Here is a 22,877-nt window from a genome sequence, read left to right on the forward strand (position 1 = left end):
AGGAATGATCGACTGTTTGAATGGCAAGAAACGGCAAAAAATAAACAACAATATCCAGAGCCGTTCTTTATTGCACGGAAAGTTTCAACAGGAATTTGTCTCTTGAAGGTATGCGGAAAGAGCAAGCTTTCCTTTTTGATTGAAAGCCCAACAGAAGATAAGAAAGTAATTACAATGTTTACGGAATTGTGCTAATCTACATGACGAGAGTTCCTCCGACAAGGTGGTGTTTATTTTTTTAGGAGACAATTTGGATTGACAAACCCAAGTTTTTTGGTCTGAAATGCACTTAAGGTGTGTGGACGTCATTTGGGAAAAGCTCCTGTCATTGAAAAATACTAAGGAGCAGTCTTTTCCTGTAAAATAAATAAAAACAGGATGCTTTGGCAGTCTAACACCAAGAAAAACTACTTCATTTTACCCGAATCGTCGTCGCACTCAACAGGCACTCTGTCTAAGGCATAAGAGCCTACATAGACCAACAAAAGCTTATAGATCAAAGTCTTAAACATGAATGTTTCATTATGTATGTCTAACGTCAATAAGTATATTATTTACTTTGTGTAATTGCTTTCTGTAACTCTAGCAAAGAGGCTTTCAAAGGTATCAGTTTTTTTTGTATCAGGGGCAACACTGTAGCGTTGCCTATAGTAAAGGCCATACGGCTCCAATGCTTTATTATTTATTTATTATTATTATTTTTTTCCCAGATGCACTTCATATGGAAGGGGTCGTCGTAGAAACTTCAAAGGGGGCTCATTCGATTGGATATCGAGAGTTCTAGTACCCCTTTTATAGTCGAAAATGATTGGAGGGCAACTAGCCCCCCCCCACGCCCAACATTCCCCCAAACACATCCAATCAAAATTTTGAGATAGCCATTTCGTTCAGAATAGTTGATTTCCAGATAGAAAATATATTTTTGAGGAGGAAACTCCCCCACAACCCTCAGAGCAAGGGTTTTAAGTTATATGGTTTTTATTGAAGGCGTTGTCGTAGAAACTTCAAAAAAGGCTCATTCGATTTGAAATTCAAAGGGCTAGTGCCCTTCTTAATAGTCAAAAGTAATTGAGGGCAACTAGCCCCCCCCCACGCCCATCATTTCCCCAAACACCTCCAAGCAAAACTTTGAGATAGTCATTATGTTCAGCGTAGTTGATTTCCAGATAGAAAATATTTTTTTGAGAAGGACACTCCCCCACAACCCTTAGGGCAAATGTTTTAAGTTATACCATGGGGGCATATAAGGTTTTTATAGAAGGTGTTGTCGTAGAAACTTCAAAAAAAGGCTCATTCGATTAGAAATCGAGAGTTCTAGTGCCCCTTTTAATAGTCGAAAATGATTGGAGGGCAACTAGCCCCTCCCCAAGCCTATCATTCGCCCAAACACATCCAATCAAAATTTGAGATAGCCATTTTGTTCAGCGTAGTTGATTTCCAGATACTAAAATATATTTTTGAGGAGGACACTCCCCTACAACCATCAGGGCAAGGGCTCTAAGTTATGCCCTGGGGGCATATAAGGTTTTTATAGAAGGCATTGTCGTAGAAACTTCAAAAAAGGCTCATTCGATTGGAAATTCAAAGGGCTAGTGCCCTTTTTAATAGTCGAAAGTGATCGGAGGGCAACCAGCCCCTCCCCCCCCCCCCACGCCCATCATTCCCCCAAACATATCCAATCAAAATTTCGAGATAGCCATTTTGTTCAGCGTAGTTGATTTTCATATAGAAAATATATTTTTGAGGAGGACACTCCCCCATAACCCTCAAGGTAAGGGTTTTAATTTATACCCTGGGGGCATATAAGGTTTTTATAGAAGGCGTTGACGTAGAAACTTCAAAAAAGACTCATTCGATTGGAAATTCAAAGGGCTAGTGCTCTTTTTAATAGTCAAAAGTGATTTGAGGGCAGCTAACCCCCCTCTCACGCCCACCTTTTCCCCAAACACAGTCAGTTAAAATTTAAAGACATCCGTTTTGTTAAACGTAGTTTTATGTTCTGTAAATTAGGTCTTTGAGAATAACAACTCCCCCACAGCCCTCAGGACAAGGGTTGTAAGTTATGCCCTGGGGGCATATAATGTTTTGTATAGACAACATTGTCGTATAAACTTCAGAGAGGGCTCATCTGATTGGAAATTGAAAGTTCTAGTTCACTTTTTAAGCGTCATAAGATATTGGAGGGTAACCAGCTCCCCCCCCCCCCGTAAACCATATTTTCCCAAATTAATCCAATAAAAATGTTAAGATAGCTATTTTGTTAAAAATAGTTCAAAACTCATATAACAAATATTCCGGTGTTGACACAACCCACCAGGGCCCGGGGGCAGGCGTTGTAAGTTATGCCCTGGGGGAATATATGGGTCTTATGGAAGGGATTCTTCCTGGGATTCGCCCTGGGGGAATATATGGGTCTTATGGAAGTTCGAGCTCACTTTTTAATAGTCAAAAGAGATCCAAGGGAAGCTATCCCCCCACGCCTTCTTTTTCAAAACCCATCTGATGAAAATTTTGAAATAGACATCTTGTTAAAAAAAATAGTTCAAAGGTCGGATAAGAAAAACTCCGGTGTCAATACAACCCCCAGGGCACCGGGGATGGCGTTCTAAGTTATGCCCTAAGGGCATGGATGGTTCTTATGAAAGGGATACTCGTATAAACTTCATAGAGGGCTCATTGGATTGGAAATTGAAAGTTCTAGTTCACTTTTTAAGAGTCAAGAGAGTTAAGGGCACCTAGCCCCCCCCCATGCTCTTTTTCCCCAAACCTGTCCGCTAAAAATTTTGAGATAGCCAGTGTTTTTGAAATTGTTCAAAAATTAGAAAACAAAAACGCCCCCCCCCAGAGTCCTGGGGATAGGCATTGTAAGTGTTGTCCTGGGGCGTATATGGTTCTTATGAAGTTTCTACGACAACGCTTCTATGAAAACCTTATATGCCCCCCGGGCATAACTTATAATCCTCGCACTGAGGGATGTGGGGGGTTTGTCATCCTTAAAGACCTAATTTTCAGAACTTTCAACTACGTTGAACAAAATGGCTATCTCAAAATTTTGATTGGATGTGCATGGGAAAAAAGGGGGCGTGAGAGGGGGGTTAGTTGCCCTCCAATCACTTTCGACTGTTAAAAAGGGCACTAGCCATTTGAATTTCCAATCGAATGAGCGTTTTTTGAAGTTTTTACGACAACAATTTCTATAAACACCTTATATGCCTCAAGGCATAACTTAAAACCCTTGCCATGAAGACTGTGGGGGAGTGTCCTCCTCAAAAACATAATTTCTATCTGAAAATCAACTACGTTGAACAAAATGACTATCTCAAAATTTTGCTTGGATGTATTAGGAAAATGGTGGGCGTGGAAGGGGTGTTAGTTGCCTTCCAATCACTTTCGACTATTAAAAAGGGCACTAGCTACTCCAATTTCCACTCTAATGAGCCCTTTTCGAAGCTTCTGTGAAAACTCCTTCGATACGAAGTGCCCTGGTCTAGCCCCCAAAAATAAATAATACATTGTGCCAACATCGTTCTTTACTTAGGCAGCGCGATTGTGCTGCCTATGATTGGTGTTTAATTAATAATGAATTTCTCTCTCTCCCTTTTTAAGTGACCAATTTCATCCAGCATAGTTGAAGGATCCAAGAACTTTGCCTTTGGAGATAACATGAACCCCCCCACGCTCCGAGGAAAGGGCTGTAAGTTATAAAATTTTCCTATGGTTTACATACAGTATTTTTATTAGGAAGTATTCAAGCATTTCTTGGGAGGGGGACCAGCATGGCTACGTGGCAGGCATTTATATATTGATTCTCATTGTCGCTTATATTTTAACCGAGGCTGTTGTCCCTGTGAAGCAGCAGGTTGATTTACATCACTGTTTGAACTGTTTGCATTTTCATGTAACCTTTGGCATAGTTGTTTCTGTCTTTCAATATTTCTTCCGAGACATCTTTTACTTTACGAGTTATCCCATAATTCAAAGAATGTCTAAGGCGTTCTACAACAGCTTCATCGGGGTCTAAAAAGTTTTGTGATGGATCTGACCCGTGGCGGATCCAAGGGGTCGGGGGACCCCGTCGCCCCTCTAGATCTTTCTGGCGCCCTCATTCCTTTTTTTTCTTTTTTTACTCCATTTTTAGAATAAATTTGTCAATTTGGTCAATTTTTGGCACCTTTGTCACATTGCCCCCCTCCCCAAGATTTTTCTCATTGGCGCCCTTGTCGCACAGGACCTCTCCCGAGGTTTTCCTCTAGATCCGCCCCTGGATCTGCCGCTAAATTGATTTTGTGATAAATTTGTCAATGTTTTTTGAAGCTGAAAACATTACTTATACTTAGCAGTTTTTTGAAGCTGAAAACATTACTTATACTTAGCAATGTTTCTTGTGTGATTTTGAATGTGTCGAAGATAAGAACGAATAAGAACAATATGACCACTCCTGAGGTGGAAATGACGTATTTATCCTCTTGAAACCTGCTCATAAATATGACGTCACTCATATGAATTTTTTTTTCCAAATTAAGACTCTTAACGAATTTTCTCAAACTCATATCCCCTCTTTTTTCAGGCCAGAAAATCCCAGGTTTCCAGTTTTCCTAAAAAATAAGGAGCTGTTTTCAAGAAGTCATAAATATATATATATATATATATATATATATATATATATATATATATATATATATATATATATATATATATATATATATATATATATATACACTAACTCTTTAAACAAGAAATATCTGTGTATTTGTTTATTTACCTTTTCTCAAAAAAGGCTCCATATTTTTTCAGAAAAATTGGTATCCTGGGATTTTTGGCCTAAAAAAAAACGATCTATATAGGTCAGAAGTTTGAGAAACTTCGTTAAAAGCCTTAATTTTCGAAAAATTATTCATGTGAGTAACGTCATTTTTATGAATACATTGAAAAGCATACATACGCCATGTATGCCTCAGTAGTGGTTGTATCGTTTTTAGTGTCTATGATTCACACAATATTACACAAGAAACACATGGTTGATACGAAAAATCATATGACTGACGTCGTATTTATGAGTACATTTCAAGAGAATAATTTACATCTTTACCCCCCCTCCCCAAGAGTGAACTACAATATTACAGAAGGAACATAGCTCAGTATAAAATACCAATTGTAATTAGTCCATTTATAAAAGGTGTCTTAAGTGATTTCGAATTGCCTAGAGGACAAATGAACAACCTAGACCATCAAACGTGACAAGACCAATCCGAGCACCTGAGATAAAGGATATTTAAAAATGTCTAAAGTAATGGTAAACGAAAATGAAGAACATATATATACAGTCAGAATACTTTTGTCAGCAACAATTACAACGATTCAAAAGCAAAGGGGAAGAACAAAGAAACACAGGGTTCGAAGATAAGCGGCAGCAAGAATTAAAACTACTCAAAAACAAAAGTAAAGAACAAAGAAACATGTATCTAAGAGATATGCCACAGCGAGAACAAGAAAATATTTGGTTAAAAGATAAGCAGCAGCGAGAATTACAAGCAATTGCGAGAAAGCGAGGTTCAGAACGCGTCAAAAATGGAGTGAAAAACAAGAAATTGTGCTGTTAGAAGACAAGCGACAGCAAAAATCAGAACGAGTAAATAATGAAAGTGAAGAAAAAAGAAATATTACGTCAGAAAAACAACGCCATCACAATCTTCGACGCCAACCAAATGTGGCACAAAACCCAGAACAAACCTACTAAGATGCCATAAATAACGCAACTGTTTATTACAAGTCATTGGGACCCTTCAACGTTCTATGTCTTCGCTAGGGTGCCCTTCATTTTCCCAAGGAAAGAGTAGCAAACAAAGATGACTCATTTAGAGGTTACTGCTTATAACGAAAATCAATATACACACGCCTATCATATGCTGAGTACCCGGGCCCGGCTTTGAAATCCGCTACATAGTTTATTCTCTTAATTGGCATATTTACGTTTCTGGCCACTAAAACGATCTAAAAAGGTTACAACTTTAAGAAAGAATTTGTATTTTTCCCAGGGTGGTTGCACCGAACCTATGGTGACACCATGGAATCAAGAAGAGCCTCACATTGTCTGCGGTTACAAGATAAGTGACCATGAGAATCAATATAGACAAGCCTGTCGGTAGCCATGACGGGGCCTGGCCTTGAAATCGGCTACATAGCTTTTTTCTTCTTAAAACTGGCAAATTCATATTTCTGGCCACAAACAATCTAAATAGGTCACAACTTTAAATAAGAATCCGTATTTTTCCCAGGGTGGCTGTATCAAACGATGTGGTGACGTCATGATATTAAGAAAAGGCTCAAATTGTCTGCAGTTAGAAGACAAGCGACAATGAGGTATATGTCTCACAGCTGTTTTTTAATGCTAGCGTGAAAATTTATTCTATTAAGGGCTGAAGATCTCGTCTTTTCATGATTCCAGAGACATCTTGCTGTATTGATTTGAACAAAAAGATTAGAGGTGGTGGGACAAGAGGATCCATTCCTCTTTTTGGTTTTGTACATGATATGGTTCAAATGTGCGTTTCTCATTCCCACCACCTAAACACTTGAAATGTCTATATTTCTGCATGTGAAAAATTTAACATTATTCTATAAAATTTTTAGAACGACATCAATAGCTCTAAAAATAAAGTTTCTTTCGACCAATGAGAGCGCGGCCGGTTCAACTGAAAGCGAAAACTAAATCGATATAACAGAATGAACAGCGATTGCTGTTCCTTAAAAGATAAATAAACAATGCACAAACAAAAAACCTTGATGGAGTTTATCACAGGAGAAAATAAGAAGCGCCTTTGTCAGTTGAGAAATGATTGTTACTTTTGGCGATAAATCAGAGTAAATGAAGAGAAGGATTTTGCCTCTTCCGTCGTGAGAAGTCATACATCTTAGCCACTCAGTCACTAACTTTCCATAGTAGAACTGCTTTCTCGCCAGAAGAAAGAAAATAAATTGTCTAATCATCAATATTATTTTCTATTATGTAGGAATAATATTAGAGTTAATATATTAATGAATACGGTGTACTCGTGACAATTTAGAGCATAAACTTTTTGAGGAAGAATGTATCACAAAGGGCATCAAAACAAAAAATATTCTTTGCGCCCTGGTCTAGTCAGGCTTGAAAATCTCTATTTTCTAAGATTTTTCTTTTAGTTATTCCAAAATTACAAAATATTTAGGTTAGTATAACACATTGGTCAGTGCTGCCAAGTTACACCAAGAAAATAAATAAACTAAATTAATCATTTGAATTTGATAACACTTTTCGTCCACAAAAATTAGATTACTAAAAACAAAGCAAAAAAAAACACTAACTTCTATCTTATTGTAGTTTACTTCAATATTTATTCTTGTTTTCTTAATAGATTTATATTTTTTGTTTTTTACCTAACTTCATTTAGCCAGTGTGGTCTTAGAACGTATTTTTATTACTTCAATATTTACTCTTGTTTTCTTAATAGATTTATATTTTTTGTTTTTTACCTAACTTCATTTAGCCAGTGTGGTCTTAGAACGTATTTTTATTACTTCAATATTTACTCTTGTTTTCTTAATAGATTTATATTTTTTGTTTTTTATCTAACTTCATTTAGCCAGTGTGGTCTTAGAACGTATTTTTATTACTTCAATATTTACTCTTGTTTTCTTAATAGATTTATATTTTTTGTTTTTTACCTAACTTCATTTAGCCAGTGTGGTCTTAGAACGTATTTTTATTACTTCAATATTTACTCTTGTTTTCTTAATAGATTTATATTTTTGGTTTTTTACCTAACTTCATTTAGCCAGTGTGGTCGTATTTTTATTTATTGTCACTGTCCTTGGTACTTAAACAAAAATATTTTTAAGATTTTAAATGATTAATCTTACTCAATATTAAAAAAAAATCCTGAAATTTTTGGACTTCATAGCCATTTGATAAGGTTCCCTATACTATAAAACTGATATTGAGGACTCAAGATAGGCCACTGTGTCTGCATCAGAGTAAATCAAACAGTTCGTGGTAACAAACTGTAAGTAAGGAGCGATGCGGTTCAATAGTAACTGAATTAAAAAAGAAGAGAAAACAAAGATAGATCAGAGGAATTGAATTTTCATGCTGATTCTAAATATGTAAAGTTAATTAAGTTTAATATAATCAATCAAAAGCTACGAGCCTGGGAAAATTTACCCAGTTATCGAAACGAAAGGCAAACACCCCCAAAAAGTCAACCAATCTCAGTAAAAATCTCGCCATCAGATTCAGCATATCAGAGAACCATACTGTAGAGGTTTCAAGCTCATACGTATAAAAATGTGGACTTTTGCCTTTTTGGCCAGAAGACAGATCGCGGATACATGCTTATTTATTTTTTTTTTTTTATTTTTTTTTGCAGGTGTGATCGTATCAAACCAGTGATACTAAAAGATCGAGAGAGGGCGTATTTGATCGGAAATCAAAAGCTCTAGTGCCTTTTTTAAGTGACCAAAAAGATTAGCGGGTGACTAGACCCCATCCCCATGCCCCATTTTCCCCAAAGTCTTCCGATCAAAATTTCGAGATAACTATTTGATTCAACATAGTTGAACAGTTCGTTAAATATGCTTTTGGAGATAGTATAGCCCCCAAAGCCCATGGAGAAAGGGCTGTAAGTTGCGAAACTTGAACATTGTTTACGCATAGTATTTTTTATTGGGAAGTATAACATATATTTTTCTTGGAGGGGGGAATTTTCCGCCAAGGTGAGAGTTTTCTGAGGGGAGGGAAGTTTCTGTGGGTTAGCTTTCTAAAAATAAAATTATACCGGGGAATTTGCCAGAACTCCTATATAAAATTCTTTTAATTTGTTCTACTTTGTCTTTGGCGATTAGAAATAACATATGACGATGTTCCGGGAAATTTTCAGAGGGGATGGGATTATCTGGAGGACTTTTTTTGAGTCACCCCTTCAGTACCTCACGCTTTACGCTATAAGTTTGACTTTTTGCACCAAATCTTTAAGAACCACTCCTGAAATACAATGAGAATTTCATTCTAATTTAATTAGAATGACATTCTCACAACTGAGAAACAATTCTCACAATTTAGAAAAGTTTGACATTCTCACAACTCTATTTTTTTATAAACAATGAAAAACTTTAGCGTAAAGAGCGAGGCGTTGAGGAAGGGACAGCCCCTTTCGTATACGGAATAATTTCTGTTCGTTTTAAGTTTTAACGTCGTTCCTTACTTTCAGTTACAAAAAACTTGTTTACCGTACATGAATAATTACAACAAAATTTTCATATTAATTTTACTTTTATTTGGTTAAATGGCTTTCTTGAAAGTTGTTTAATTTTATTTACGAACGTTTTTATTAGTAATAAATATACGTAACTTACGAATTAACTTACGTAACGAACTTCTATATTCACATATTTTTATACGTATATTAGGGGATTCGCCCCCTAGTCAATACCTTGCTCTTTAAGCTAAAGTTCGAATTTTGTTCCAATTCTTTAAAAATGACCGCTTAATCACAAAGGCCGTTAATTAGAATAAATAGCTCTTATGAAAGTACTAAAAAAATTTGGCTTAAAGAGCGAGGTATTGACTAGCGGATGAACCCAATCATATACGTAATATTTTCTGTTTGTTTTAAGTTTTGATGTTGCTCCTTACTTTCAGTTGAAAAACTTGTTTTTTTTATCTAATTTCTGATCTTTTTTTAAATAATGCTGGGAAATCCGGAGCCCCCTTCATAACAATGCCCCTTCCCCCATGAAAACTTCCTTTATGGAAAGATCCTCCCACATAATTTTCATTAAGGATTTTCATTAAGGTTCTACAACTTTTAGGGGATCTTTCCCCCTTTTTTCTAAAATCAGCCAAATTTTCTCAGGCGCGTAAATTTTGAGTGGTATAACTAAACTTGATGAAACTTATATATTTGAAATCAGCATAAAAAGCTGATTCTTTTGATGTATCTATCTGTAGGCTATCAAAATTCCGTTTTTAGAGTTTCGGTTACCATTGAGCCGGGTCGCTCCTTACTTACAGTTCGTTGCCACGAACTGTTTGATTGCATAAAAACCAGACAGATACAGTTACAGCTTCCCAATAACCAATACTATATGTTAACATTGGTTAAAGTTCATAACTTTCAGCCCTTCCCCCGGGGACTTCGGGGTATTAAGTTATCCTAAAAGACATAGTTATCATATTTTCGACTATACTGAATGAAATGGCTATCTCAAAATTTTGATCGGATGACTTTGGGAAAAAATATACGTGGGAGGGGACTAGTTGCCTCTATTTTGTTGGTCAGTTAAAAAGGGCACTAGAACTTTTAATTTCCGTTCCAATGAGCCCTCCCACGATATTCTAGGAACACTTGGTCGATACGATCACCCCTGGAAAAAAAAATAAATAAACACGCATCCGTGATCTTTCTTCTGGCAAAAAAATTGCACATTTTTGTAGATATGTGCTTGAAACCTCTACAGTAGGGTTCTCTGATACACTTAATATGATGGTGTGATTTTCATTAAGGTTCTACAACTTTTAGGGGATCTTTCCCCCTTTTTTCTAAAATCAGCCAAATTTTCTCAGGCGCGTAAATTTTGAGTGGTATAACTAAACTTGATGAAACTTATATATTTGAAATCAGCATAAAAAGCTGATTCTTTTGATGTATCTATCTGTAGGCTATCAAAATTCCGTTTTTAGAGTTTCGGTTACCATTGAGCCGGGTCGCTCCTTACTTACAGTTCGTTGCCACGAACTGTTTGATTGCATAAAAACCAGACAGATACAGTTAAAGCTTCCCAATAACCTATACTATATGTTAACATTGGTTAAAGTTCATAGCTTTCAGCCCTTCCCCCGGGGACTTCGGGGTATTAAGTTATCCTAAAAGACATAGTTATCATATTTTCGACTATACTGAACGAAATGGCTATCTCAAAAATTTGATCGGATGACTTTGGTAAAAAATATACGTGGGAGGGGACTAGTTGCCTCTATTTTGTTGGTCAGTTAAAAGGGCACTAGAACTTTTAATTTCCGTTCCAATGAGCCCTCCCACGATATTCTAGGAACACTTGGTCGATACGATCACCCCTGGAAAAAAAATAAATAAACACGCATCCGTGATCTTTCTTCTGGCAAAAAAATTGCACATTTTTGTAGATATGTGATTGAAACCTCTACAGTAGGGTTCTCTGATACACCTAATATGATGGTGTGATTTTCATTAAGGTTCTACAACTTTTAGGGGATCTTTCCCCCTTTTTTCTAAAATCAGCCAAATTTTCTCAGGCGCGTAAATTTTGATTGGTATAACTAAACTTGAAGAAACTTATATATTTGAAATCAGCATTAAAATCTGATTCTTTTGATGTATCCATTGGTATCAAAATTCCGTTTTTTAGAGTTTCGGTTACCACTGAGCCGGGTCGCTCCTTACTTACAGTTTGTTACCACGAACTGTTTGAAAACGAGCAGACTATCTTCCTTCTTAATTTTTCTGTTGCTGGTTTTACTGCCTTAAATGATTTAAATAGTTCCTAGAAAGATTCAGAAGCCAAATGTTGGGCCATCAATTGAAAACAAGATGCAACAACATAAAAAAGGACCATCGAACTGTTTTATTTGCTCAAATACGAACAAAGCGTTAATTATTAAAAACCAGACTAGAACCATCGAATCTATCCAATTTTCCTAAAATATATCCCAATTTTCCCAAACAAAATTCCCAATTTTCCCAAAATAAAAAAAAAACTTCTGGTTTATATTTGGCCAAAAATGTAAAGACTGTTATCCCAATTATCTAATAAAAACTTAGTAAATCATCATTTTGTATGTTGACAGATAGAAGTGATTGCCAGAAATACCCCTTCTCTTTGTCTGCCAATGACTAGGAGGTCATCAATAAAGGAAATTGAGCAGGGATATTTCAATATCTTCAGTATCTCAATGAGGTCTTCCATCTTGCCGCTTTCCCCTTCTCTGAAACACTGTATTTTAGTTGGTAAATTCATCAAAGGTAAAAGAGAAATCGGTATTCCATAGTTTGTCATTATTCATCAAAAGAGCAAAAGGGAGAGTAGAGGGTTAAAGCAACCTCTGGAATTAAAAAAAAGTGTAAAGTTCTCTAGCATTAGGAAGGGATATAGCGTATTTCTACTATTATTTTCCATGTTTATCCCATATCCTTTATTATAGAATTACGCCTCAACACGAATAAAAGAATGTAAATAATTAAATTTAATGTTACAAGCATAATTACCTTTTGAACATAATTAGTAATGAGCACAGTGATTCTAACACTTTGTTAATTGACTTCATGCTTGGTCATGCCTCATAGATTTAACCTTCTGAATGAAAGTACAATTATATCACGTAACTAGCAGATAGGTGCGACGGATAATTAGCATGCTATGCAACATTTAAATTTACTTTTTTTCTGTCAGAGTCTACTGCGTATATTTTGAAACATTTTCTCAATTAATTTGCAAAGTTTTTATAGAAGGCAATAAATGTTTCACTTCTCTATTTTAAATGTTCAATCATGTGTTCCACACTGTGTTAGAGTTCACTTCTAAGGTATATGAGCACTACCAATCTCAAAACACGTACACTGGGGGAGGGATATTTTCTAATGAGACTTTCTTGTGTTGAGCCCAGCACAAATTACTTTTGATTATTTGAACTTAGATTATCTGTTTGCTTGTTATATTCTTGTTTTGAAGTTTATTTCTGTCATTTCTAAAAGTTTGATTAGATTAACAGGATTGTATTTCAAAATTAAATTTTTTTTAATCTATTAATAAGCTTTTCTTAGAATGCCTTTTCAGCCGTCTTTTCATTACGTTGGATTGCAGGGCTTGAGTCCCAATTTCTATTCCAATTTTTTTTATTTTTGAATTCCTTGCTTATATTGGGATGATTTTGGACGATGATCCTAAGGGTTTTACGGGTTTTTATGTTAGTTTTAATGTGAAAAAACTTATGTTGGTGTAAGTGTAAAAATTTGTATTCAGCGTAACGTAACTTAGCGCCAACGCCTATAAAACTAAGTCGGTAGCGTAAAAGCTACTTAAGCTTTTTTCATTTTAAAACGACTTTTACAGTAATTGACAGAAACTTTCAAAGGTCACTGCTTGCAACCATAAGACTTTAAGTATTTCAAATTACATGCAGTTTTAAAATACGATTTTTTTTCAAAATGACGTCCCTTTGTCTCTCCGAAGTTGTCTATTTCTCTTGAAATAAAAGCGACCGTTGAATTTAGTATAAACAGAATCTATATGATTTACTGTTTAGGAAAGTATTGTCAGTATTGTTTGCAGAAGTAACTCCAGATACTTTCATCAAGACAAATGTTTTTTTTTTCATAAGAGACAATCTACATCACTTTTAGATGTTCGACATGGATAAATACTCTAATATTTGAAAATTAATCAGGAATATCTGAGACACATGATATCTTAGAGGTTTATTCTACTCCGTTTTAATAGATAATTTAAATTCAAATACTACAAAGGCCTTATGTATTTTGTCAGGATGTTAGACATTGATAAATAGTCCAATATTCATATACTTATCTGGAATAGCGAATACTCATAATAGTGCCAGATATTTATTTTATTTTATTTTAGCAGACAGTTAAATTCACAAACAGTGCAAAGTCTTTTTTTCTTCTAACACAAACACAAATTTTGTCTTTTTTCCAAACCTTCCACCCAGTTCCGCATCAATATTTGTCTAGTGTCAATTTTCAATTTCGATGTTAGCAGACGATCGAGAACACGAGCCATGTAAATACTATTTCAAACGAATAAAAGAGCAAAGAAAAACCCTAAGGAATTGGTTCAGATGTCAGCAATAATGGAAACTTTTATTTACTATTTGGTGGCTTTAAAAATTAGTGGTATCCTTTATGCGTAGTTTATCGCCCAGTCATACAAGAAATTATATACGAACTGGAATTGTTTTAGCGTTTATTGTTTATTGTTTTAGTGTGTCCTGTTTGGGGCTTAAGTGTCCAGTTAAGCTCTGGGCTAAGCCAAGATATTGAGGTCAACAAATACGTGTTGTAAAATTATGATGGGGGAAAGTTATATTTCCTACTAAAAGACCCTTGATTTACTGGGACTTAAGTCATTCCACAATCGCCGCCAAAATCTTATGCTCAAATTTGGAGAATACATTCTAAGAAGCTCAAAAATCCTCCTTACGAATGCACCCCTGAACACACTCACAAGAACACAGAACAAGTTGGAACCAGATTACTGCCGCACAAGGCGGTATCAGCATTCTTTTGTTCCCTTTTTCATGGGTTTGTTTAACAGCATAAAGTAACTGTAGGTCGTGCTAGTGCAATTTGCATGTACCTTGTAAACAGCTCAGTTTTAGTGCTTATTAGGACTAAGTCGAGTGTGTCATTAAATATGTCCATGTTTTATGCTTTGTCAAGAGATATGAAGGAAGGTCACACAATTCACAATTGACAGAGACAGCCGGCCTCCAAATTGCATTCTAGAGTTTAGAGCTTCTATGGAGTTCTAGAATTTCCTTTGACATTCCACCCAGTTCTGCATTAAAATCCTGAAGTGTCAATTTCCAATTCAGATGTTACCACACAATCGAGAATGTGAGCCAATTAAATACGACAATTTTTAATTTCAAATAGATGTGAAGGCACATCACAGAATTCACAGTGGGCGAAAGCTGTTCCATGTGTTTTTATTTATCGTTGATAGCTATGATCAGATACCTCCAAATTACGTTCTAGAATTTTCCTAAATTTCCTAGAGTGGGAGCTTTATAAGTTCACGGTAGCAGACTGCCAGGATAATGAACCATGTCATTATTATTTCAAATAAAACGTGGAAAACATAATTCTAACTATTTTTGCCTGATCTGTACAGTAGATCCGTATGTAAAAAAAAGTCAAGATTAATATATAATCTGTTTTCTTTGCTGATTTTAACGTCACACTTTAGCCACCTCGGCTGAGTGAATGGCACACTAGAATTGTTGGCCCTAATCCTGGGCCCTACACGACACGGGTTTTAGTCCAGGTGTTACCAATCTTGAATCTTGGCTTTGGGTGGGGCCGGTGGTGTAACTCTTCAAGTTTAGCGACCTTGGGTGGGAAGGCAGTCGGCCTAGGAGGCCCTAGCTTCGATTCCCTTGATCCCGCCCTGCTACAAATTAGAAACGTCACACTTGTGCTACAGAAGTGGATGATTGAGGGTATCTGGGGAGACACGAAGAGTATGGGTAACTGATGAGTCGGATTTTCCGCGATTTAAGATGGAAACATAAGAATTGAAAACTGCTTATGCCAAACGCAGCTTAGTGGCTGGCAAAGGCATTAAAAGCATCTCTAAATAAGTAGAAAATTTCAAACAGAACTGGATAATTGATATGACAATGGCATAGGCCTAGCCAAATCTGTATATTGTCTTCTTTTTGGTAAGACATTCAAGAAAAGGCAGGCGGAGGCGCAGTAAATACAGCTCTCCTGAGCTTAAAACAAAAAAACTAAAAGAAGCTTTTAAATTAGCTTAGGTGACTTTAAAGATTGAAATTTTAAGTGAAAAAGAGGTACTTGTCTAGAATCCAGTACTCGCGAAGTACCGCATCTAGAATCTAATGAAAATAAGTTTCCGCTGCATGGTTCGCTGCATAGTGAGGTATTGCTCATTCCGTGAAATATGTTTAAACTTTAGTTTTTTGGGATTGAAGAGGCCAAAAAACTGTACCTAGGTTAGGTTACGTATTTAATATACGCTATGCTTTACCCCCCCCCCCCTAATGTGCAAACATATAACTCAAATTTGTTCATAAACTATTATATTTTCATCCTATTTTGTTTTATTGTATTAGCATTAACGAAACTTCACTAACCGTTGACTACTGAATTCTAGACAAGTACCGAAAAAGATTATTATACCGCCATGAGGAGAGGAGGTGGGATTAAAAAAAAAGTAAATTAATACAGCTCTCCAGATGACAGCTAGATATGATCAGCTTCACTAGCCACGGTACTGAGTTTACACGTGTTTTAAGACAATCTAGGTAAAGATTGACAAAAAACGAAGCATTTCTGACATAATTACAAAGAGTAAAACTGAAACTTCAAACGAGCAAAAAGTATCCGTTATGAGCCTATACAGCATACGTCTATAAAATTAGCATAAGCAAGGACACTGGTGATGTTTCATCTACATCTACAGGATTCTACATCTACAGGTATCTACAGGATTGTGGCAAACTACTACTTTGCTGGCAACAGAAAACCCATCCTAAAGTACTAGAATGTTATCTTTGGAGCAGAAAAGTCATTTAGGAGACTGAAGAAAATAACAGACTAATATATACGGCTCTCCGTCGTCTTTCATCAGCAATCGAATTCGATAACTTTTAATAGGCTCAGTGTATACAATTTACTGCTGCCTATGGCAGTAAGCAGCTTTATTGATGAGCCTAGTAAATATTATTTCAATTAAACATACAAAATCCATAATCAAATTAGTTCCGTGTCTCCTGTTGTGGAAACTCTTACAGACTTTTTAATGACCTCGGAAATGGGCTGCATTTTTACGATGCATTATTCTAGCCTTCATATTTTTGATTATTTGAAAAAAACTACGTTTTCTAAAGAGTTAAAGAGGCTGAGTTACAAGGTCGAACCTTAAAACGTACAGGGATTAGGAGGCACAGTTGGGGGCTGCCGCCCCCAAACCCCCGCTTTCGCAGCCTTTAAATAAAAAACAAAGTTTTTTAAACTGAAAGTAAGGAGCGACATTAAATCTTAAAACGAACAGAAATTATTCCGTATATGAAAGAGGCTGTGCCCTCCTCAACGCCTCGCTCTTTACGCTAAAGTTTTTATTGTTTAAAAAAAGAGTTGTGAGAAAGTCAAACTTTAGCGTAAAGAGCGAGGCGTTGAGGAGGGCACAGCCTCTTTCATATACGGAATAATTTCTGTTCGTTTTAAGATTTAATGTCGCTCCTTACTTTCAGTTTAAAAACTTTTTTTTATTTAAAGGCTGCGAAAGCGGAGGTTTGGGGGCGGCGCCCCAACTGTGCCTCCTAATCCCTGTACGTTTTAAGGTTCGACCTTGTAACTCAGCCTCTTTATTTCTTTAGAAAACGTAGTTTTTTTCAAATAATTTCTGCACGTTTTTGTACAGTTTATTACTTATTATTGCTTGACTAACTGTTAGATGATTGTGTATTATTCTTTTCTGTCTCGACAGGGTGTTTTAAGTGTCGACCTTGTAACTCATTTTTTTTAACTCCTTAGAAAACATAATTTTTTTCAAATAATCTAAAAAAGAAACTTAATTTTTTTTTTTATATTTAAATTAATTATATAAAAAACTTGATATATAGGTGAATTGAACTCGGGTTTTCCGCCTGACACCCAGAAGTCTCACCGCTACACTAAACAGACATAATTGAAATTGTTTTTTAGTGAGGTGATGAATCTTTTTGACGCAAGCAAAACTTGATATTTGGTTTTTGGAAAACAGGGAAGGAGTGATCAGATTGAGCTGAAATTTCGAGGATAAGCTCCCAGGCCCCAGGAAAGCTTAGCCTCTAAATTTCAGCCCGATCAGACAACGTTAAAGGGGGGTTGTGGTGGGAAAAATTAACATGGGCTAATATAGGAAAACAAGGTTTTTCGTAAATGTAAATTCGGGGGATAATTTTTTCGGTCTGAAAATATCAAAAGGCCCTTACAGGTCGAATTCTGCTTCGAATGAGTCCTCATTCAACCGGATCCGTTGCCAACTGTGGCCTGTAGGCGTGGCTAAGAAAAAAAAAGAAATGATGAAATTTAAGTGGCTATATTTGGTTTTTTTAAAACAGGGAAGGAGTTATCGGATTGAGCTGAAATTTCGAGGATAAGCTCCCGGGCCCTACGAAAGCTTAACCTCTAAATTTCAGCCCAATCGGACAACGTTAAAGGGGGCTGTGGTGGGAGGGTCCAAACTTCCGGCCCAGTTTACCCCATGAAGATAAAGTCGGAGGAGGATGAAATTTTGCAAGTTTCTTAGTTTGAGCTTGGGCTACAAAATGCGATTACCGCCGTCTCTCTGCGACCTCTAGGACCTGAAATCGCTTAACATTGTGGTGGGTCGCCTCTTTATAGAGGCACAAGTGTGCCTCCTTGAAAGGGTGATAAGATAGATTATATAGTTTGCAGTGGACATCATTTTCAAATTTAGAGATGGTGCTTCAATAAACTCTACTAGTCGTTGATAGTTACAGAAGCAACAGCGAATATTAGCGAAGAAGCATTGAGTTTCTGAGTTTATATCTTAAGAGAATAAGAGAAAGGTAAGGGATGTAGAGAAAACACTAAAAATCTGAACTAAGGAGATGTAAACCGTGTAAAAAAATTGCTCAACATGTAGATCTTGCAGCCAGATGACGTTATAGTGAAATGTTATATTGACATGATAAAAATAAATCGCCAGGAAATGGTTAATCTAGATTAGCCCCAGTTAGAGATGGATGTGAGAAAACAATTAGTGATAAATAGAAGTGGTAATGACAGATGAAACGAGCGTTTTGATGGTGCATTAAAGCGTGAAATAGCGTGGAATATATTGAAGACATCTTTGATGATTTAGAAGATTTATCTTTCAGCAATTTTATCTAGAGCTTCTACTTTACATTTCAGCAAATTTTTTCATAGCCTCTATCTAACATCTCCTTAATTTAAACTTTGATGAATTCTCTTTTTCTTCTAATTCTTGATCTCCTCTAATTCTAAAACTTATTACAGAAAATTCTTATCTCTTCATACTTACTCTGTCCTAAAGCCAATTAGCTAATATTTCAAGATACTTTTCTAATTTTTCTCTGTTTTATATCTTTAGCAGCTTTGGACACAATTTTCCTAAAATCACTCCATCCGTCCATCTTCTAGATTACCCAACTCTTAAATATCATATCCAACTCATCTCGGAACTTTTTCTCAAATCCTTATCCTAATGTCTACCAACGTTATAACATCCTGGTAAGTAGTCACACTTTCAAATTCACACTGGATACTATTAGATAGTGATTTTCTTTTTGCTTTAACATTGTTAACAGCATTCCTATATTGCCCAATATCCTATACTAATCTTCTCCACCGAAGAAAAGTAGCGAGTAACAAGGCTGTATCCAGGGGGGTAGGGGGTTTGACCCCCCCCCCCCGAAATGTTTGTCTGACTCGTAAGAAAAGTAGCAAAAATGAATATAAAAAATGTTGTCATGCGGTTTTTTTAAGTATTTTTTTTGGAGGGGGGGGAGGATTAGAACTCCTCCCTTTCCTTCCTACGTGTAGCTATGTTCGCTATTAGATTAAAACAAAGGCAAAGTCTTCTCCTAAGCTGGAGTAAGACACTTAGCTCTACCGCAGGTTTAGAAAAAGCTACTGGTTCTATTTCTATTACGTCAGCTCTCTTTATTAACCAGTTTTCTTCATCAATGATTATATCTGTAGCAAAAAAAAAAAACGTTTATTACATTCCTTTTAATATCAAAAGAGAAAGGATTTAAAAAGAGTGAAGGAAAACAAAAACCTATTCGCAGGAACACGTATTCTGCGAGAATTTGGATGAAAAAAAAAGTAGTGCGTACACTAGTTTAATTATACGGCTTCAATCATGTTTGTAGAGTTTGAAACTATCATAGATATACTTCCATCTACAGGCAGGGTTGCCAACTTTTCTGCCATTTTAGCTACTATGTGTCCATCTTGAAAACTCAAAAGCTGCAGGTTATTATTTTTGTACCTGTAACATTGACCAAAAGACGCTTTGTAAACCCCTTTCAAAGCGGCTTGTTAAAATTGAATATATTGAAAACGAAAATTATCCATGTAAAACCTTCATACAAAATGACTTACTGTGAAAGCATGAAACTCATACAAATCCCTTACTTTGAAGAAAATCCTTTGCTTACGAAATCACTTTGGCGAAAAGTGAAATCTTTACCAAAGTATGCATCCAATTGGGAATTGTTTTGTTTTATGTAAAAAATTTACAAAAAGTGTCTTTTTTTGCCCTTTTATGCCGCAAATTTCTAAAATGTGCCACTTTTTTCCCCTTTTATGTCATTGTGTCCCGGTACATGAGAATGAGTCCTTTTAACATAAATGTGTTCAGATGGCATCCCTGGCTACATGTAGCAAACTGATCCGCTTCTTTTGTCCCGTCTATTGTTGGTTGGGAAGAAAAGACGAATTGAAATTGAAATGATCAAAATATATTCATAATTGCTATTTCCCTAGTAGGAATAGCTCTGTGCCACGGTTTGCGGATTAAAACACAAGGGGCTCTGCCCTTTGGGGTCCCTGACGCCTGTACACTCGCTTTGTTGTGCATTTTTTGGCCTTTGGCTTGCTTTGACTGTTAATGTGCTTGCTGCAAACTCTCTCAGATTCCTGCATATTGCAACTACCAATTGCTTGAAAGTGCTTATCAAACTTTTTATACCCTGCTTTGAAATTTAGTGCTGTGCCTGGTTTTGACTTATATTGCTTGCTTAATATATTATTGACTGAGCCCCCCTCCCTCTGCGTGTAGCCTAATCGTTTTACTTATTTGACATTTTATTTCCTTTTTGTGATTTAATTTTATAGTTTAACCTGTTTTAGCCCTTTGGGGTTTTATTTGTGATGACTGACAGGATGGTTAGTAGTCCTGTCACCTCTGACCCCAATAACTCTAGTGTAAGGATTTCGGCTTTAAGTATTGAAGGTCCAAATGAGACCAGTAAGCCTAAGCTGTTGACATTGGGCTGTAGAACAGTTATTGCCAAAAAAAACTGTTTCAACATCTCCAAAATCATGTGTGCAGGGGCCATTATGGTTCAATGTTTGAAAGACTTGGACCAGATGGCTCCATTATCATAATAGCTGTGAACCAGTCAGTAGCTGTTGCTATACTTTCTATTTCAGATATAGCAGTAAATGGATGTAAGGTAAAGTTTGTGCTTGGTCCTAGCTCTATCCCTGCTTTAATCAGAAACAGAAAAGACATTGTATTTATCCCATCTGAGGAGGTCAACCATCTAGATGATTTTGTCAAGGAGGTCCAAGTTGATGAAAGAATACAACAAGTGACATTGGCCTTTAAAAATCCAAGCCCATCAATTATCCCTTTGGTTTGCACCTTTAATCAGGATGTTCAGTTCCCTCTGAAAATCTCTATTTGGGGTCCAAGGTATACAGTTCAGCAGTTTATCCCCCAGGCAATTCAATGTTTCAATTGTCAAGGTTTTGGCCACATGGCCTCAAATTGCCGCAGAGGCAGAAGATGTCCGCTTTGTAGTGGAAAACACACCCTTGATGAATGCCCCCAATCTAAAACAGTAAAGGAAGATCAGGTACTCAAGTGCCCTAACTGCAATGGTAACCATGCTGCTAATGCCAAGGAGTGCCCAGTATTCATAGAGAATAAGCAATTGTAACTTACTCTTTCACCAATAATGTCCCCATGAGGACTACTGCTGAGGTCTTGAAGAAAGACTTCCTAAACATACAGAACACATAGACTCTTTTCCTCCACTGACTCTTAATCAACTTCCATCTGAGGAACCCAACATGAGGTACATGACCATGTTTCAAGGTGTTGCAAAGAAGATCTCTGATCTAACTCAGGTCATTACATCTATTTGTGAAGTGCTTTCTAAGTTGGTACCAAGACCTTTTCAAAATGCAGTCTGTAGCCTAAATAAGTCAGTTGAAAACCTAAATAGAGAAGGTTCATTCCTTCCCACAATGTCAGCAGATACCAGCAGCCCTGACCTATATAGCCTAAATCAGTCAGTTGAAAACCTAATAAGGAGCCTAAATAAGACAGTTGAAAACCTAAATATAGAAGGTTCATTCCTTCCCACAGTGTCAGCAGATATTAGCAGCCCTGGCAAAGCAGAAAGGAAACGTAAAGGAAAGGAGTGTGTATCTAGCCCAGAAGGTACTGCAACACATCCTAGGGCCAGACCTAGGTTGGCCCATTCTCAGACAATTGACTAGTTATCTCTCTATTGTTTTCCCTTGGGTTTGGCATGGTTGACTAAGCACAAACTTATTAAGTAATTTGGTTAAGACTACTGGTTTGGTTCATTCCCTAAATTCATTTTTTTTCTGCATGTTTCGTTTTTTAGAGTTACCTTATTTGATTATATTTTGATCTAGGTGACAGGTTACAGGTTAAATGTATTATTTATTATATTCGACTTTTATAAAAATTGTATTTACTGTTTTATAAGTTATTTGCATCATTATGGTTCCTGTTCATAATTGATGGCAGGTGCTGATGGGTTACCCCTAAAATAAGCAAGATAAATGGTAGATGGCTCCATATTATTTTAATCTTGATGGCCATGATGCCCCTCCCATAATTTTTTATTATAGATTTATCCTTTTTCTATTTTATTTGTTTTATTATCCTTATCTATCTTTTCATATTTTATCTGATTAAATTTATATATATGGAGGTATGTCATGGGTTATAACGTAAAAACGTATTATTTATTATAATTTTGTTGTATAAGTATTTTAATTGCTGTGTGACAAAGCACAGTTACATTATTTTGATTCCTGTTTTAAATGCAAGCAGTTGCTGCAGGTGAATTACTCCCTACCAATAGCAAGATAAGTGATACATGATCAGGCTCAGTGAATATTGACCAAATTGACACCCAAGCAAGCTAGTGATTACAGAAGCAACAGAACAATTGAGTGGTACGAACGCATATGACCTATTGGTCGAACGCGTCAAACCCAAACAACAACAACAATTGTCGGTTGTCATAAGGTTCAACCTTCTATGAAGCAAATACTCCTATACAAATGTGACAAACATGATTTGTG

At 36.3% G+C, this 22,877-nt stretch overlaps 1 protein-coding gene across 1 annotated transcript in view; it reads right to left on the reverse strand.

Moving 5' to 3' along the window:
* The window catches only part of LOC148955582 (amphoterin-induced protein 3-like), an 89,525-nt gene that overhangs the window by 36,260 nt on the left and 30,388 nt on the right, over positions 1-22,877 (reverse strand). The gene's annotated exons all lie outside the window — the stretch shown is intronic.

The sequence above is a fragment of the Artemia sp. Qi Xiang Cuo genome, chromosome 2 (genome assembly GCF_049724085.1).
Source record: "Artemia sp. Qi Xiang Cuo chromosome 2, ASM4972408v1, whole genome shotgun sequence".
NCBI lineage: Eukaryota > Metazoa > Arthropoda > Branchiopoda > Anostraca > Artemiidae > Artemia > Artemia sp. Qi Xiang Cuo.